This window comes from Buteo buteo, chromosome 8 (genome assembly GCF_964188355.1).
Source record: "Buteo buteo chromosome 8, bButBut1.hap1.1, whole genome shotgun sequence".
Classification (NCBI taxonomy): Eukaryota; Metazoa; Chordata; class Aves; order Accipitriformes; family Accipitridae; genus Buteo; species Buteo buteo.
The window spans coordinates 7,889,487-7,907,332 of record NC_134178.1 but is presented as its reverse complement, the minus strand read 5'-3'; the positions used below and the strand labels follow the sequence as shown (position 1 = coordinate 7,907,332).

Here is a 17,846-nt window from a genome sequence, read left to right as displayed (position 1 = left end):
GTAGCTGCTGTGATAAACAAAGAGGGAAAGTTAACACTTCCAGCACAGCCCATCCACCACTGTAATTCATCATGGAAGAGCAGACTGCAGTACTTGTAAGGACTGCTCCCAACGTGAATGGAGCTCTATAAAGGCATCCCAGTCTGCTGACAAAATTGTAGGATTGGGACTACAAGACATGTAGGATGGAGGAATAAACTGATATTAAAGCAAGTTCATCAAATCTCTGTAAAGGCAAATAAATGTGAATAAACAGCAGATATTAAAGTACTCAGATCTCACCACCATGGTATTTAGCTTTTCATTACTAAGTATTGTAGGGTAACAGAAGCAGAGGGCTTAAAAAAAATTCTTCAGAATATATATAACCTCTTTTAATAACCTGAATTTTTCTTAGCAGACTGCTCTATGCAAAGACAAAACTGCCTTTGCCACTTGCTTCTTGAATAAAATTAAAATTAGTGTAGTTTTCTGGGTAGTCACATTGTTATAACTCAAATATCTGTGCTGAAGAAATTGCCAAGCTTTTAATAATAAACAGGTCACAAAAACAATTTGGCTACTAGTGTAACTATTCTCTTCTTCTGTTGCATCATGAGTTTCTTTTGCCCTTTATGACTGCCAGTTTCAGGTGGCTGCTTTTGCAACAGCACCTCAAATAAGATTCACAGCAATACAAGAGCAAGACCCATGAGTGCTCACTTGCTCTGTTGAGCAGAATACAGTGCATGAAACACACCTTGCGAGGCTTCACATCTCTAATGGGGATGTTTTTCTGCATTAAATTTCAGTTAGTGTTTAATATTTCACCCTTTTAACAAATAACTTGGGTGTGGATTTCAACAACATAAAAAAAAAGCAAGCAGAACACACACATCCACATCCATGCTCACTGAGTCACAACTAGATGGCTCTGCCTACTGGGAACTGTGGCAGAAACAAGGGGACTAACATGCCTCTTCCCTGCTACGTGCCGCCTTGGAACCTGGCACCAGGTGCTTGGTACATCGTGATTTTTGGGAACGAACCTCAGAATACTGACATACACAGATTGGGAAACAGGAAAACCTGTGGAGGAGGAGAAAAAAACAAAACACAAAAAGAAAAACACCTTTTATTTTCCTCAGTAGAAATTGAGGCAAGTATATTATGAGCTAGTGACAAAATAAAGATTTGCTGAATTGGCAGCAAAACACAAATTATGTTTCTCTTCACCCTTCCTTCACTACAAAAGGAACCAGTGTGCCCTTCTGTATAAAATGTCAAATACAGCTTTCCAGCGGCTGTGGTGTAGAAACTTCCCTTCAACAATCTATGTTAGATTCTTACAGCAATTACGAGTATTCAGAGATCCCTGGAACAAATTATGTCCATTTTCCTACAAACGTGTGTCTTTTTTATGCTCCCCTGCCTTCCCTCTTCGTATCTCCCCAAACTTCTTCATTTCCAAGCTCTCACAAAACATAGCTAGCTTCCTACTATGACACTCAAATACCTACCGGGCAAGAGGTTGACTGAGGACACAGGCAGTGGTTGCCCTGCCACTACATGGACATTACACTCACAGAACAGACTCTCCCACTGCAGAGGAAATGCTTGGGTCTTTGCTCTCTACTTCACTGCCCCTTCCCCTAAAGGGAAGGAGCTTAATTATATTTTGGTCCTCTACCCTCTGACAGTCTTGTTTCAAATTGGCTAAATAGTTCACAGGTTGTCTGGATGAAGGGATCAAACACAAACAAGTACATACATCTTTTTTAGCTTCATAAACCAGCTAATAAAACTGAAGAGGGCTGGCAACACTACAGGAACATCTTGACTTGCTGCTGACTCATTTATTCCTCTACCCAACTCTTTATTTAGTTTCCTGCTTTCAAGTCTTCATGAATCTTACTGAAGGCTAGGGTGGTCCTATGGCGTCAATGTTTTTCATATATATACACAAATGCAAGAACAAGAAAACCCCCACAGATAGTATCTTACTAGTAACACTGATGTTTATTGTTTCAGGAATCCCTCTTCCAACTATCTTCTATATATTATCCCTTCCACACCCTCCAAGAGGTTATACATCACCTTTCATTTGCTTGCGGAAAAAGCAACAACACAGTGGACAGCATGGATAGCACTATAGCCAAGCTGAACGTCAAATTCTGAGTTCAATGGCAAGCTGATGTACCTGACCAAGTGATCTTTTCTGACTGCTTACTTGGCTGTCAGTATAATGGTAAAAAACAAAACAAAACTAAAACAATCAACCATCCACTTCTAATAGAAAATATAATGACTCAAAGGGAAATACAATGAGTTCTAAAGCACGTGAGACAGCAAAGGAGACATACCAACAAGGCCCATGCTATTTACCAGCAGTACTGTGCTCACCACCAAAGGGCTGTAGCATCTTACTGAGGAGAAACGTTTTGCATGAAAGTTTAAGGAACTAATATTGAAGTAACAAATCAAGCTGTATATTTCTTTCTACAACTAACCTAAATATGTTTTCCTCAATCCTGAAAGTGCCCAAACCTTGTATACACTGTGTATAAGCTCAAAAGCATAGAATATTTTTATACACATTTCCAAAGCTGGTAATCATATTCTAGCAGTGCAGTGTATCCCTTAAATTCGGAAGCTAACTAATTTCAGCATTAAAAGTTGTTGGCTCAAGACAGTATTTCTGCAAGATTTTGTTGCATTAAGATAACCACATTCGGTTGGCAGGTACACCTCTTCAGGGTACATTTCCTGACTACAAGTTTTATGGAAACTTGTGTGCAGCACATACCATTAAAGGACAGAGGATCTGATGGGGGGCACACAAGTCCAAACTGCGTTCAGTATTCTCACTCACTGACTGTCGTATATTCTAGGGAGACAGCACATCAAGAACAAAGCAAGTCCTTAAGGGAAGGGATTACAAAAAGAAGGGAAAATAAGGATAATGTAAAGCAGCAGCAGTCCTTTTCCTCACTCAGTTCCTCATTTTCTGCTTTAACAGGGACTTAAAACACTGCAAGGCCATCATGCTCCTCTCACAGCCGGGGAGGGATGTGCATTTACAGTACCAGGTAGGGAAAAGGGAACTGGTTTTTTTCATTCTGCAATACAACTCTAACAGTGGATACAGCTGTTAATTTTAGTTTTGTTATCTGTACAATTAATGAGAGCACTGGGATGCAATTTACAGCCAGATGCCACATAAAGCTATATAATTTTTTGAAGTTATAAATATTGAGGTTTTTCTGGAGCTTTTTATGAAAGCAGGGACATTCAAAGGACACTGCTAACTAAAACATCAGTAGATGTTCAGTCTAAAAATAAATACCCCTTTTCTAGTCCCCAGCCCCACTCCAGGTGCAATGAAACAACTGAAACACTCCTGTGGGAGGTTTGTTTAGAAGAAAAATGAAAACATTAAATAATTACACAGGAAGACAGATGATAATTATCTGACTGCCATTTATTCAAAATGTGTTATGTGCCTACCTAAAAGTCCCGGTCCCACCACGTGTGTCTTTTCCATCCTTGCAAGAAAAATGTTACAGAAGACTACAATTTTACTTATTATAAGCTGTTTCAAAAGAAGTTTTTCCCCAGGGAAAGTGCACAAAAGAATGGATTCAAATGCTAGAGAAACATACTGATTTTTCTCTGAACAGGAAGTCCATAATTTAAGGATATGGGAAAAACCTGTATTTATTAAGTTTGGATTGCTTGAACCGCAAGGTTTTCCAGGGAATTCAGGTGGGAATAAAGCGGGATGGAACACTTTGGAAACTACTCTATCAAAGATACAAAAGCTTTGTGCCACCTGAGACTACACGGGACAAGGATAAGAGTGAAAAAGAACTGAAAAAAACCCTTTCCTTTGTAGATACTATCCGATCACAGCATTATAAAACATTATCATTAATTTTGATTACATATGGACCCAAAACCACAGACCAGATCACCAAGAGAAACCTGTACTTAGCGGACTGCCATTACGTCCTAAAACCAGTAAAATATATCATTACTCGCAGAACTAGCACGCTGAGTACAACACTTAAACACCACCCTGTTAGTAGAGAGAAGGTGGTTCCTCATGACTGCAGCTGGACAAGACTTAAGCCAGCTGAGACTGAGGTCTAAGCTTCTGCCTCAATTTCATTCCCCTTCTTTACTTTGTGTTTTTTTGTCGTTTTAAAGCTGTGACAATGTTCTGGCTCATTATTCTCTGGTTACTTCCAGGCTCTTCCAGTTCAAAGGGGGAGTTGCTATAAGCTAAGACATCTCTTCCTTCCCTTTCCCTTCAAAACCAGACAAGAACAATCTCCTGATACACACATTTTGGCAAATAGAAGAACAACTAGGAGGGCAAGTAACAACACTCTCACTTCAGCGAGGCAGAATTTTGGTGGGTTTCATTGTTTTGAAGTGCGTGGGGACCATCTAGGGCAGTTCCTGGGAGGCATAATTGAACACTTACGTAACTACCTGTGTTGAAACCAGAATTGCACAAATCCTCAAGAGACCAGGCCTTTCTGAGCAGCTTACACAGCAGCATTTCAGACACCTCAGTCTTCTGTAAGCTACTGTTAAAAGACATTGCTTTAGGTTAGACAATATCACTATGCTTTGGGAATTGAAGTTTGGAGTATTTAACTTGGTAATCCATTTAAGTGTTGACATAACAATAACCAATTCTACTCCTCCTTTTTCAAGTAGGAATAGTGAACAATTAAACAAAGCTTTCACAGTAGGATCTATTTTTATCCTGATTTTGTTTGGACACAAAAACTAATGATACTGTGTTACTTATCCATTCTACTTTCTGTTCCCTCCTCAACACCTTTTAACTAAATTGGACAGTGAGATTTCTTCTTCTGTGTACCATAAGTTTTCCACAAAAATCAATGACCAAGAAGAACAGACAAAACCCATTAATTTTCTCACTGAAGTAAAGATGGGGTTTACCAATTGTGGCAGTATCTCATAAAGCACAGCACCTTTGGCAGCTGTAAATCATTATCCATTTTCGCCAGCAGAAAGTAGGTAGTCAGAAAGTATACATCATGCTCAGGAGCAGCCACAGCCTGTACAGACCTTTGCAAGCTGGTAAGTCAAAAAAAATTGAAGAGATGAGAATAGGGAAGAGCGCAGCCAGCACATAAGAGGTGTCAGAATATTGTGGTGATTTGGATTAGCTACAGGGTCGCAAAAATAAGCATGTTATAGAATGGAGAAGAACTCAGATTAATAAAGTAGGAAAGGGCAAAAGGTAACAGAGACAAGAAAACAGCTTCATTATAGCTCTGGTGCTCCCTGACCTAATTACGGTTTAAGTGTCAGCTTCCAAATCAAACTCAAGGTGTCAGCTACTTTGATATTATCTATTCTAATTTAGGCTTGAATAGCTGGACTCTCTCTCTGAAGCAAGCACAGTGGTCATGAATAATAACTTCTAAGTACATCATGTTTATCTCTATCCATGACTATATTCACGTTAGCCAGGAATGCAGAGCAATAGGAGTGAATCTGAAGAACAAAACAGTTGGTGCAGAGGACCCAACATTAACACACCACCACATTGAGAATTTTCCGTTGGGGTAGCTCTAATTTGCTTCCATGAGCTGAGTGCTGTGCGGCAGTGGGACTGCAACAGGTATGCTCTTGGAGCGCATCTTCTGGTTTGCTTTCATCCAAAAGTAATTCAATCTGAGTGCTTTGAAATGATTCTGCAACACAAACCAATGCACAGTAAGTGTTGACAATCACGAGTTTTGCTTCCAAAGCATACTCCTAATCTGAACCAAAATGCTACTGCAGATACACTCAATGCGTACTGTATGATGACACTCAAAGTAGTAAGAACCTCTGAGGAAGGAAGCTCTAGATAAATGATTCCCCAGCAAAGAACCAAAGTTTACTATGGGATGACAGTGAATGTCTGGCAAAACTTCCCGCAGAGGTACAAAATTACTTTGTCAAACAAGTTGACAAAAACAGAGGTAATGTGAGGTTCTCCCTCAAGCAAAAAACCAAACCAACCAACCAACCAAAAAAACCCCCTAGAAACAACCTCACCCCAGTGAAAGAGATTTCTGAAGCAGTCTATGTGCTTGTCTCTTATCTTCAAGTGTTGCGTTCTTACTGTAGAAATGAAATACTGTTAATACACGGGATGCCACAGGGCCCAATTTAAGAGATAAAAAACTTGAAATACCAGAGTGTTTACTCAGAAACGCCAGAAAAAAAAGAGACATACATAGATAATCTGGGAACGAGGAGACAATCTAGTCAGCCCTCATCTCCCCCAAAAAACTCCACAAACAAAAAAGCACATTGTCTCCCCACATACCCAAAGAGTGGAAACTTGCAACTACTGACTACAAAATTAACATCCAGTTTATGATCACCGTTATCAATATTTTCAATTACTTCCCCTCCAAAATGTTACCAGCTTCTAAAATAATTAAGTAATACACAAAGTCAATACACAATAAGCCAGGGAAACTACATTATGATCCTTCTGCCTTGCGTTTACAGGTGGCTGAAGTTTTAAATAACGTATTGATAAATTCTTATGTTATACTAGTAAAGTGACAGCTGCTTATTGAATAGCTATCATGTATTTTTTTTAAAATTTATAGTAAGATAAAACAATCAATGGACTTGCTAGCTCTTTTCAAGAAAGAAACCACATGAACTGTATCAGAATTGCTGCAGACTGTTTTCTTTATAGCATATTTTCACTCACAGCCTCCCTAAAGTAGAATAAGCTTTTAATGTGGACTCATTTGATTTTCCTCCCCTATTTTGTCCTTGTTTTCATACAAATGAAACATTTGCCTGTGCTTTGTAAATTACAAACAAGCCAGCTTTCATTTTGCAGTTCAGTCCATCTCCTGATGCTTTACAGACAACAAACTGAGGAACATTACTCAGAAGCTCTCAACTCCAGTTGGAAACTGGATTGTATATGGATTAAAAATTACATCCTGCTTTTATTTAAAAGAAAAAAAGAAGAAAAGAAAAAAGAAAAAAATCCTTTGTGTTTAAGTAATCACTATATAACCATTCAGTTCAGAGAAAGCAGACATTCAGCTGATGCAACCGTAACACACAGAGCCTCCCTGGATAAATTGGTCTCTTACCTATACACCTGTGACCAGAGAAGAGAAGATAAAACACATTACAGCTAACCATTATTTCTCACACCATGAGAAACAGGAGGGCACCCACTGACCTAAGCTGACATAGATGTAAATAAAGGACCTGAATTTTCACGTAGTGCCTAAGTTATGGAACTTGCTGCTGCAAGATACTGTTCAGGACAAAAACAGAAATAGCTTTAAAAAACAGAAAGGAAATCACCAAATGAGGGAGACCTTTGGTGATTACTATAACAAAATTCTCCAGATGTATCCTCTATCCTGTGAAACTTTCGATATACCAGGGAAGGCTCGCTCTGTCCATGCTCTGCTCCAAGACTCTTTCAACAGCATCTCCTGCCAGCTGCTGGCACAACACACAACACCAGGCTGACTTTTTGGCTGATCCAGTATAGCAGCTCTTACTTATGTTCTCCAGTGTGCTAAAATGGCTAACCATTTAGCTTCCAACAACCTTCACGTTATTAATACCTAGTTTAGCATCTTCTACAGTTTGTGGCCAGACATAATTTCCCAAACATTTCAACCATTTGCTAAAGTTCAGGAGCCAGCTGACCTTCAGATTTTAGTATTATACAGTTTTTCAAAAAATGTATTATTACATACACACAAGGGACACCACATATGCCTTTTATTGGTAACAATAACTACCTGGCTATGAAAGGAGGGAAGCAGTCCAGTGCCCAGGATGGAATGAGTAACTATATCCAGTTCCTCTCCAAAGTGGTTTAAAACTGGTTTAGGACCAGGAGAATAAATACCAGCACATAATAGAAATTGAGTTGACAGATGGCAAGTGGTCTCTTTAATAGATCCTACTCACTATCTACAATCTCCCTTTTTCATTCAGCTCTGAGTCTCCCATCTGCCCCCAAATCAACACATCAGAACATTCAGGACAAGCAGAAAGTAGATTGTAACAGCGCTGTCTGCCTTTTAAAAGCATCTATGGGTCAGGTAGGAGAGGAAAAAAAAGAAAAGAAAAAAAAGAAAAAAAAAAAAGGAGTACTACCTTTACTTCAGATTATACCTCTCCAGGCATGAGACAGAAGGGCCAAGCAACCTGGGCACAGTCCATTCACAAGAATATCATTTCATTGCAGGTACAGTGTTTGTCCACTCAGAAAAAGTCACAAGATCAAAGCTAAAAATGTACCATTCTTCCTGCTTTGAAACTCGTTATAGATACTTTCTTTCCCAACACATCTTAAAAAGCAAAACCATGACCCAAATGTCACAAATAATACCTTTATGGATTTTCCAATAACACAAACTGGCTGTACAAAATTCAGCCTCCAGCTGTATCAGTCTGTATCCAATATTCAAGTCTCTTCTTTTCACAGGAAAAAAAAAAGAGAGAGAGAGAAAGAAAGAGAGAGAGACCTGACAATTCTGTACATTTGAAAAAGATTATTCTCAACTCAGTGAACTTTTTTTTGAAATTGTTACAATACTGTGAAGGGTAGGGAGCAATCGCTATTTTTAAAAATCAGTTTCCCTCTAAACTACCACTATTTTTCAAGCAGCTATTAAAAAACCCCAGAATGATCCTAGATTTCAGAATGTGTGTTTCTTTAGCCAAAAGAAACCTGAATAATTTCACCTTGGCATCTTTGGTTTTGCATGCAATAATTTTATAATGAACATAAGCCTACTACTTTGTAAAGTTTATTTTGCTTTTCTGTGATGAAGCAAAGGTGAAGCAAATACTCTGTTCTGTACAGAAACTGCATTTAGCACTTGTTTGGTAGGCCAATGTCTTACACCTCATTTAATTTAGAAAAATTAGCCAGAAAACAATAAAAAGTAATTTCTTTGTGAAGTGCTAAACTAAGCTAGAGAAATGTGCAAACAAAGCCTTCTCTTCCAAATATTTACGCACCGTCAGCATGTTTTAATACAAGTTTCCACCCTGCCTGTCTTCCCCTGAAGCAAGGCACATATGACAGCACTTCAGAGCATGTTTTAATGGGATTTTCCAGTCAACCAAAAATCAAATTGCATAGAAGTGATGGAAAAGTCATAAATACATATTTCATCTTACTGAATTATATGGTAACTAGGGAAAAGATAATGAAGCACAACTCCTTTACATATCTTTATGAAGTTTTCTGTCACACTGGAAAACTGCATAAAGAAAGTGCACAGAAAGGTGTACACCACCAGGATCCACAGAACAGCTGCAGTCATACTCCTCAGTAAAACAGAAGGGTAAACAGCCCTACAAACCGGGGGGGGGGAATTTTTTAAATACCGCTATTTCCCACTCTCACAACACCTACAGCCATTTCCCCTCACATCAGCTTTACCTGAATTTCCAAATAGGTTAAGATGCACACATTATGACTGTCTTTTTTACTGCATTTTACTGCATTACACTTAATTTTTTCTAATTTTTTTTGAACAAACCTACACACAAAAGTATTCCAGCTGATTTACATGTTTGGAGTATAATAAAACATGATGTTTTGGCTTCAGCCTTGAAGAGGAGTCAAGAAATTTCTCCTCCCTTCCTACCTACCACTGCTACCCACCCTTTACTGGGGACCAGTGCCCCTGATGTGGGCTGATGTGGTTCTGTGCTCTGCACTACGGCTTCGCACCTCTCCCACTGACCTCCCTCTCCTCCTCTCCCTCTTTGCTCTCGAAGATGGCCGCAGAAAGGAAGTATGAACTTCCTAGACTGTATCTGCCACCAAAGCCAATCTATCGGGCAACTAGTTTTGCATCCCTCCTTAGTTACCTTGTGCTCTCAATAGCAGATTACATTTGATTTAATAAGACTGAAATCAAGTATCAATTTTTATTTGAAATGGGTACAATTCTGTAAGAACTACTAGAAATGCAAAAATTGAAAACTTCAACAGTATTTCTTTTCAAAGGGTATTAACACAGTTTTCCTATTTTGATATTGTTTTCCTTCAGTAAAAGAGCTTTGTGTCTACATAGGGTTTCCCTCATGTCCTCTAGTCCAACAATTTTACTCACTGGTCCTTTCCAACCAACTAGTACAGAACAGTAGAAAACCTTAAATTCATGGAAGTTTTCCTAAAGAAAGCACACTTGTATAGAGAATGGAGGCATTCTGAACATTGTAACTCAAGAAAAGTCTGGAAGACAAATTAGTATCTAATTAAAATTTGTCATTTATGAAGAATTAAGTACAACAGTAAAGCTTTAAGTCATAGCTTATAACTGATCAACCACACAGCATAAATCCACAGGAAACGAAGCTGCATGAGTTCCAGCAGTCACAAAACTACTAAGTATCAGGGCATACTTATGAACAGTTTTCTACACTTTCAAGCACTGTGAAAACACAAAAGCAGCTCCCAAAACTAAAACAATAATTCTACTGATGCTCTCCTACGCCTTATGAAGTGATTCAGTACAATACCCATTCTGCCTGTGAGTAGGAAGCACAAAAAATTATATAACAAAACAATTCAGAAAGATTTTAGGTTTAGAAATCAGTTTTAAAAGATTTACGGCACGAAAAATTTTACTCGTATTGAAGCTCCTAACACTGACATGCCAAATTAATGTGTCAAATTTGTGTGCAGTTAACCGTATTTGCAGATACACTTTATCTTACACTTGCGACAAAAGCATACACAGAATTAAAATAAAGTTAATGCCTGAAAACTTAATTCAGAACTGAAGAACCTCCACAGGATCTAACATGTCTAACTTTTGTTCTTGGTAGATTTAAAGGGTGCCCCTCCCCACCCCCAAGAAGCTGTATACCTACCCCAGGACATAGAGATTGTGAAGGAGGAGAGGAGTTTTCCAATGGAAACAAATACATCACTGATATTTTTAAAATCTGGTAATTCTGCTGTATTCATTTACATATGTAATACACTGCAGAAGTCATTGGAGAACCTTCCTAGACATGCTGCCCACCAGCAGGTGCATCTCCACCTTTTGTATTTCTGGTGTAGATCACTTCACTCACACAAAAAATTCATAGAACCATAGAGCAGCCCAGGTTGGAAGGAACCTCAAAAGATCATCTGGTCCAACCTTCTGTGGGAAAGGCAGCCTGGATGAGGTTATCTAGCACCCTGTCCAGTTGCATCTTGGCAACCTCCAGTGATGGGGACTTTACCATGTCCCTGGGGAGGTTGTTCCAGTGAACGATTGATCTCACTGTAAAAAATTTCTTTCTCATATTGAGATGAAAACTTTGATCAAACCTTTGCCAAGATGAGGTCCTAAAGAATGGCCATAGTAAAAGTGCTTTGATACTTCTGTTTTTCTGAGACAGCTGAAGATCTGATGAGCTTGTAGTTGGGCACTTCTTTACAGTTCATCATAAAGTGGCCTTTCCATAAAAGATGAGTTTGTTCACCTTCTCACTTTCTGAGTTTGACCCCAAGATGTGTTCACCAGGTTCTTGGCCCTCTTGAAGGACTTCCTTGTATCCTCCCGCTTGAGCAATTTGCTGCTGTTCTTCAAAGATGTCAGCACAGAAAGATACTGATACACTGCTCCTTCACTGATAGTTTCAGAGTCAGCACTTAAATCAATCCCAGCTAAAGCTGCTGTCTGAGTAGGTAGTTGTCCCCCCCCAGCCATATAGTCCCACTCCCTCCCTTGAGTCAATACAAGGTCCAGCTGGTAGCCCCCAAGGCCAGCCAGAGGTAGCGCAGTGGAAAGCCTTTTGTGTGCGTGTGTGTCAGTATGCTTGTTTTAGTTTGACTGGTTTCATTTTAAAACAAATCAGCTCCTTGGTTTAGTTGACTGCACAGCATTAAGAGTGCTAGTGCCAGTACAAGGGAAGCAGTCAAAATGCAAAACCTAGCAAGTATGGAGGGGAAAAGCAAGAACTCTTGTTTACAGGCAGCAAGACAAGCTTCGATCAGTTAAGCTGCTTACAAAGCCACATGCTTAGTTCTCCAGACTAAGTCATGCCTTTATTTTGCTGCTGCCCACAGCTCTGATAACCAACAGTAGCAAACAGAAAACAGTACAGTGAGTCCGTTTCATTTGTGCTACTCAGAACTGCTCAGCAGTACTGCAATAAAATGTCACAGACTGTGCCCATTTCAGCTGCCACAGGGGAAATCTATAGAAAGACAGGCAAGAGAGTTAGCCAATAATTCTGCTGTTGAGACCTCATTCAACCCTTCCCCATAGCCACGAGAATGAAGACTAGGCACAGAAAGATGAACAGAAAGTTGCTTCTCTTCCCAGCTTTATTTAGCAAATAGTTTGAAGAGTAATATTCTGCAAATAAAAGCTGAAGAATACATACAAGGTCAGTAAACAGCACACTGATAAACCTGGAGGCGCAGTCAGGTGCAAAAGTTCACATGCATGTCTGATGAAGCCACTATTTTGGAATTTTCCTGGTAGCATTCCCATAAACTGCCTTACACCAGCAAGCTAACAAATTCACACTTTTTGAGCCAAAAAGGAATCATTCTTCAATGCCGAGTAGTAAACATTTAGCAATAGAGCTAATTATAATAAATATTACACAGTTTAGACAGTTATATTAAACAGTTAATGTAGCAATAGGGATTTAATGAGGAATTGCTGTAAAGTGAATCTTGAAACCGGTCCACGGCATTCAGTCTTATACTACAGTAAAACAAAGAGCTCAGCAAAACAGGAACATCCATAATTACAATAGGGTGTAATGTCTTGGTGTAAACAAACAAACAAAAAAGTCACACCTACCCTAGAGTTCTGGCAAACATAGAAGTTCTGCAGTTTCAGGCAACAAAATTAATTCTTCACCAGGATTAAGAAGTTTTATCTATGATATACTATTCCAATACTACCTTTCACATGGTCTCTGGATTTTAGTATCACTTAATCTGACCACTGTTGGAGTAATCATATCCTCATATCCGTGCAGACTGACCACTACCTTGAAAAACTTAAAGTATGTTGACTGGGTGAGCTTAAAATGTGAGATGCCAACTTTCAAAAGTCATTTCAGAAGTGACGTGAGAAGGTTGATTCAAATGCTTTAAAAGAAACACTCCACTGAGCAGGTACACAGCACAATGTAACGTATAAAATGCAAATGATACAAACTTTCAAGATGCAATTGCAGGATAGTCTGTCACTCCCGCATATAAAGACATATACTCTCTCTCAAATAAAAAAAAAAAATAAAAAAAAAATTTACACAAAGCAGCATTCTTAGTTTGAAAACAGGCAACACTTCTTGAGCTACTATATTGTCCAGGAGTCTTAGGCCTGGATGCTAATGCCAGTATGTTGGGCTGTGCAAACATGGTTCTTGTCTGATTTTACAGTGTATTTCTGAACAGATCTGTAACTTTTATCCAAAGTTAAAAGACATTTCACATAATGATTGTCTATCATTAAAAATAAGCGATAGCCAGTGATACACATAAAGCAGCTTTCAACAAATGTTTCCTTAGCAAGCCAAAACACATGGTATGATTTTTGGTGGTTAGTATGTAATTTAACTTCCAGTATGAAGACAGGCTTTGCTTTTGAAATGTAGCTATTTTAATAACACTATTCAGCAACCTTGATTAAAACACAGATCACTTGATAATCAGTACCATCAAAACCGTTGGCAACAAGAAAATGGACTAAGTGTATTTCAGACCTCACAAATGTATATCAAACTTTACTTAACAAGAATCAGTAAACAAAACAAAGGTAAACAAGGAAAGGGCTGGGTGTTGTCAGATTAGATTTTAAAAGGTCAAATAGTTACCAACATCTGAACTCAAACAAAAATAGCTGGCAGGAGAACAGATATTAGACATTAGGTCATTTAATCCACTCCCTTGCCAGTTCTGTATTGTTCTCTACTGCACATTGCAAGTGCTTTTGTTTATAATGTGGAAGAGGAGAGGAAGCAAGAGATGGGGAAAAGAAAGTAGATTGTCTGTGGAGGCTGAAGCAAAAAAAAAAAAAAAAAAGAAACATGAGCCAGAGAAAGACAGCATCCTGGAAACACATCTGACAGCAATTCATGAAAGAGCAAGATTAAAAGCAGCAGGAAAGTTCAGAACTGAGCTGAGAAACTGAAAGCAAAAGCTCTTAATGGGATGGTGTAAGCAAATAAAATTCTTGCCTATAGGAACCTGGAGTCATTTGTCGAGCAAATGGGAAGAAATGAAGCATATAAGATTTATGGGATTAATGGAAGATGGAAGTGGCAAGGCAAAATGGCTTAGGTTTTTCTCAGCACTCATACTGGAGGTCAGCGGTACCAACCGCATCTCTTGTTCCCCTGTCCACCCAGCTGTTTATAAGAGCCAGGTAAGAGTCAAAAGTAAGTCAGATTTTTTTTTTTTTTTCAACCTGATTAATTCTGTGATCCACCTCAGCAGATGGATACGGAAATGGTTATGCTATCACAGGTGAGGGAGGTCACAGTAGGCAGGACACAATGATGGAAAAGAGGATCACAGGAAAAGGGAGCTGTTTAAAATGACACAGCAAACAAAAATGGTTCACAATACTGTGGTCTAAAATAAGTTCGCACTGTTCTGCAGTAAACTTTATCCCTGCTTTTGTCACAGAATTCATTCATGACTCTACATAAATTACTTAAAAACGCTGTTTCAATGTGGACACTAACTACATCCATTTTATTTTAGGGGTGCCGCTCCCAAAATCTGAATGCATGGCTTGCAAAAGCAGCATAGGCTTACCAGATATTCAATTTATTTGCACCTGTGTACTTGACATAAACCAGGACACTGAACTCAATACCCTGAAAAAAATCAGACCCTACCTGGACCAGATTTGGTCTCCATAGTTTTATCTTTCGTTCTTCATGTGGAAGGGGAGGATGACTACTTCCTTGTCTTAGAAGAGTTTTGTCAATTAAGGGGGGGATTTGTCGAGTACTAAGATATTAAGGTGATAAGCACAGTAGAAGTCACAAGGAAATTTAAAATTCCATAGTCAAAGCAGAATTTGAACACAGATTTGAGTCATGCTCAGGAAATAAGTCTTGATGTCACACAACCAAAATAATGAGGTTAAGACCAAAATCCTTCATCTCTTTAATACCTTGAGTATAACAGGATTTTTTATGCAACAAACAATATGTTATTGCTCAATAGAAAACTGTAGTTCAATCTAGATGTATGAAGAGGCTGAATTAAAGCTAACTCAAAAACCTCAGTTCTCCTTTTCTTCATTTGTGAGTGCTTCTGGAAGGGACAACATTAGTATAGTTACTCTAACTGTATGTAACTATCCACTTCTAACAAAAGAAAACTGATGCCACCACGTTATAATCTCAACACCTATGTGTGTTATAACCAGATGCAATGCTTTGCCGTTTGAGCTAATACATTAGCTGGATGCAAATTTCTGGATGAACTTGCGTGAGAAAGGGATAATCCATGTTTTGCCTGGGGATGGCTGAACAGATGAGTAAAAAGCCTCACTCCTCTGTTTCCATGCAGTACTCTCACACGGAAACTCCCCATCCCCTCTTCTCTGGCTTCTACTCTCCCGCCCCTGGTCCAGCAAGAACTACTCTTGCAAACTCACCCTTACTGGATGTCTACGCAGACTGCTAGTCACCTCTCGCACTTGTAAACCTCCCGCACAACCACTTTATCGATGGCACTCCCTCCGTTCAACACAAGACCCAGAATGCGCAACATTGCAGTTGCATAATCCCTTTACACAGGTATGTGCGTGCCTATGTGTATACATACACATATGTACATAAAAACCCCAGTGCTTTTACATACTTACTTATTCATTTATACACAAAAAAATAAGCTCTTTCCCTCCCCATCACACATCTTTCCTTGATCTAGCATGAGCATACCTACAGCAGTGCAGAGAAACAGATATGAGTACTAACTAGGTTAATGGGAAAAAATGTTTAAAAGGTTAGTGTGAATCTGTGGGTAATGCTCCATGCCACTTCGCCCCACTGCTGTATAAACAATGGTGCCAGCATGAGGAGAAGATGGCACAGAAGGTGGCAACGAGCAGCACAACTAGTTTTTTTTTTTTCCAGTGACAGCATCAGCCTATAGTAATAATAAATTTAAGGTGTTGATTTCAATCTAGAACACCAACATTTGCATAACTGTCCCTTTTCTCTCCCCAGACTTATCTACGACAACTGGGTTATGAAAACTTGAGATTCTTTCAAGTGTCTTCACTTAGTTACAGTCTTCTTCCCTTTACTCACTGGCTCCACTCCTCTCTGTTTTGTTCCCAACGAGCCCAGCCACTGCTCGCTCTTTCACCCCTCAACCAATGCAAGATTCAATCCCAGTTTCAACTGTGATGACATTGAGGCTCCCTGTGCTCCTCCTGTTTCCTGTGGGTATGAATAAATGGCTCCCTTGGCAGTGTTAGGCCTAGGAGAGGTCCATCAGAACCCTGCCGAAGCAGGCTCACAGGCGCAATACACCTACCCACACTCAGCATCTTCAGGCTTCAGCTCCAGTGACTGCCCTGGCTACTGCAGATCTAATACAGATGGAGTCTTTGGGTGACCCTTCCAAAGCGAAAAAAAGTTTTACCAGGAACATGAAAGCTCCAGAAGGCTGTGGTTTTATTTTGTGGTTTTGTTCTGGTGGCGGTGGTTTCTAAAACTTCAGAGAAAAATTTATCAGCTGCCTATTTTGGAGACAGCCATCAACCGCCTTCAAAAACAGAGAGTCGGCTGGATTTTTCCTTTGTTAAGCACAGCCAAAACGTTTTCTTCCCTGGCTTAACTGGAAATGGCACAAACCCCTCGAGGGAACTTTTCCGGGCGGCTCCGCCAGCAGCCGCCGGAGCCCGGCGAGGGGAGGAGGGCGGCCGGCTACGTTTCAACCCCTTCTCCCCCCTCGGAGGGCCTCCCCGCCGGGCGCACCCCCACGCGAGCCCCTCGCCCCACGCACACCCGCCGGGCAGCCCCTTCCCGGGCACTCCACGCGGGTCCCTGCCCGCCCTGGGGTGGGGGCAGCGCTGGTGCCTATAGCTCCCCCCGTAGCTAGGCGAGGGGGGCACCGCTGGCCGGCCCCGCTTCTCCCCCTGCGGCGCGGCCGCCCGCTCCCGGGACGCCCCGGCCCGGCCAAGCTCTCCGCCACCGGCCGCGCTGCGCCCCACAGCCCGGACCAGCCCCCGGGACAGGACGGGACGGGACGGGAGCCCCCGCGGCAGCGAGGCGCCGACTTCCTTCGCTGCTTCTCCGTACTCACCGCTGCCACCCGAGGCGAGGATCCGCCAGGAGACCGGTATGCGGGCGGCGGAGGTGGCCGAGTGCTGCCGGCCCCGCGCTGCCGCCGCCGCCCCTCAACTCTCCGGTACGTGCCCGGCGGAGCAGGCGACGCCGCCGCGCATGCGCCGCGGGCGGTTCCCCGGAGCGGCCGCCAGGGGCCGCGAGCGGAGGGCGGCCGTGAGGCGGGGCGAGCCTGAGGGGGCGCGAGCCTGAGGGGCCGCCAGCCTGAGGGGCCGCCCGTCCCGCCGGCGCGGCTGCCCGTTCCCCCGCCGCCCCTCTCCTGCGCCCTGCCTGCGACCCAGACCCTCTTCCGAGCAGGGCTGGGGGGGGGGGGGGTCAGCCACCCCGGAGGGCGGGCTCCGTCTCTCTCCCCTGAGCAGGGTGATCCCTTCCGCCGCCCGCCTTCGGGGCTTTCCCTCGCCCGGGGCCCAGACCCCGTTAACGGGTGGGAAACGCGGGCGCGGCGGCAGTTACCTCACCGCTGCCCCAGGCCTTTCCAGTCCTAA

At 41.4% G+C, this 17,846-nt stretch overlaps 1 protein-coding gene across 5 annotated transcripts in view; it reads right to left on the bottom strand.

The window, feature by feature from the left end:
• Nucleotides 1–17,412, bottom strand: part of PRRG1 (proline rich and Gla domain 1) — a 34,575-nt gene extending 17,163 nt beyond the window's left edge. For 2 of the 5 annotated variants that reach the window (XM_075033537.1, XM_075033541.1), the window contains exon 1: nt 17,321–17,405. The gene's annotated coding sequence lies outside the window, so the exon portion shown is untranslated. Of the gene's footprint in view, nt 1–2,785; nt 2,806–4,468; nt 4,514–5,562; nt 5,718–17,320 lie in introns of those variants that run through there. The other 3 variants (XM_075033538.1, XM_075033540.1, XM_075033539.1) reach the window with 3 other exon arrangements.
• Nucleotides 17,413–17,846: the final 434 nt, after the last annotated feature.